General features: G+C 39.4%; 1 non-coding gene across 1 annotated transcript; it reads right to left on the reverse strand.

The window, feature by feature from the left end:
• Positions 1 to 952: 952 nt before the first annotated feature.
• LOC130942483 (small nucleolar RNA R71) lies at positions 953 to 1060 on the reverse strand. The gene has a single exon (XR_009071053.1). It is a non-coding gene; the product is annotated as a small nucleolar RNA R71 (small nucleolar RNA).
• Positions 1061 to 1953: the final 893 nt, after the last annotated feature.

Genomic DNA, 1953 nt, shown 5'->3' on the forward strand with positions numbered 1-1953 from the left:
ATCTTCTCAATCACATCTTTTTAAGACAATAACCTTTCAATCATATTTTTTTATCATATCTTTTTCAAATTAGTTTTCAATCAAATCTTTTTAGTTTCTAATTTCAAAATCTTTTTCAAAAATCACTTGATTTCTCTTCCACTTTCAATTTTCGAAAATTATCAATCAAATTTTCAAAATGTTTTCAAAATCTTTTAATTGAATTTTCGAAAATCCTCTTCCCTCCTTCTCACATCCTTCTATTTATGGAGTATCACTCCTTCTAAATGCACAATTCGAACCTTATCTAATTAAAGTTCGAATTCTTCTTCTCCTTCTTCTTTCTATTTCTCTTTTCCTCTGACATTTTAAGGAATCTCTATACTGTGACATAGAGGATTCCACATTTTCTTTTTCTCTTCTCTTTCATATGAGCAGGAGCAGAGACAAAGGCATTCTTGTTGAAGCTGATCCTGAACCCGAAAGGACCTTGAAGAGAAAGCTAAGAGAAGCCAAAGCACAACTCTCTTTAGAGGACCTGACCGAATTCTTCAAAGAAGAAGAACCCATGGCAGCCGAAAACAACAACAATGCCAACAATGCAAGGAAGGTGCTGGGTGACTTTACTGCACCTACTCCCGACTTCTATGGGAGAAGCATCTCTATCCCTGCCATTGGAGCAAACAACTTTGAGCTTAAGCCTCAATTAGTTTCTCTAATGCAACAGAATTGCAAGTTCCATGGACTTCCAATGGAAGATCCTCATCAGTTTTTAGCTGAATTCTTGCAAATCTGTGACACAGTCAAGACTAATGGGGTTAACCCTGAGGTCTATAGACTGATGCTATTCCCTTTTGCTGTAAGAGACAGAGCTAGAATATGGTTGGATTCTCAACCTAAAGAAAGCCTGGACTCTTGGGAAAAGCTAGTCAATGCCTTCTTGGCAAAGTTCTTTCCACCACAAAGATGGAGTAAGCTTAGAGTGGAAGTCCAAACCTTCAGACAGAAGGATGGAGAATCCCTCTATGAAGCTTGGGAAAGATACAAACAATTAATCAGAAGATGTCCTTCAGACATGCTTTCTGAATGGAGCATCATAGGTATTTTCTATGATGGTCTCTCTGAACTATCTAAGATGTCCTTGGATAGCTCTGCTGGAGGATCTCTTCATCTGAAGAAGACGCCTGCAGAAGCTCAAGAATTGATTGAAATGGTTGCAAATAACCAATTCATGTACACTTCTGAAAGGAATCCTGTGAACAATGGGACTAGTCAGAAGAGAGGAGTTCTTGAGATTGACACTCTAAATGCCATATTGGCTCAGAATAAGATATTGACTCAACAAGTCAATTTGATTTCTCAAAGTCTGTCTGGAATGCAAAATGCACCAAACAGTACTAAGGATGCTTCATCTGAGGAAGAAGCTTATGATCCTGAGAACCCTTCCATGGAAGAGGTGAATTACCTAGGAGAACCCTATGGAAATACCTACAATTCTTCATGGAGAAATCACCCAAATCTCTCATGGAAGAATCAAGAGAGACCTCAACAAGGTTTCAATAACAATAATGGTGGAAGAAACAGGTTTAGCAATGGCAAGCCTTTTCCATCATCTTCTCAGCAACAGACAGAGAGTTCTAAGCAGAATACTTCTGACTTAGCAACAATGGTCTCTGATCTAATAAAGACCACTCAAAGTTTCATGAATGAAACAAGGTCCTCCATCAGAAATTTGGAAGGACAAGTGGGTCAGCTGAGCAAGAAAGTTACTGAACTCCCTCCTAGTACTCTCCCAAGTAATACAGAAGAAAATCCAAAAGGAGAGTGCAAGGCCATCAACATGGCCGAATATGGAGAGGAAAGAGAGGAAGAAGACGCCACTGAGAAAGACCCCAGTGGGCGTGCACCACTCTCCTCTGAGTTCCTCAATGAGGAACCTTGGGAATCTGAGGCTCAAAATGAGACCATAGAGAT

The sequence above is a fragment of the Arachis stenosperma genome, chromosome 7 (genome assembly GCF_014773155.1).
Source record: "Arachis stenosperma cultivar V10309 chromosome 7, arast.V10309.gnm1.PFL2, whole genome shotgun sequence".
Taxonomy (NCBI): domain Eukaryota; kingdom Viridiplantae; phylum Streptophyta; class Magnoliopsida; order Fabales; family Fabaceae; genus Arachis; species Arachis stenosperma.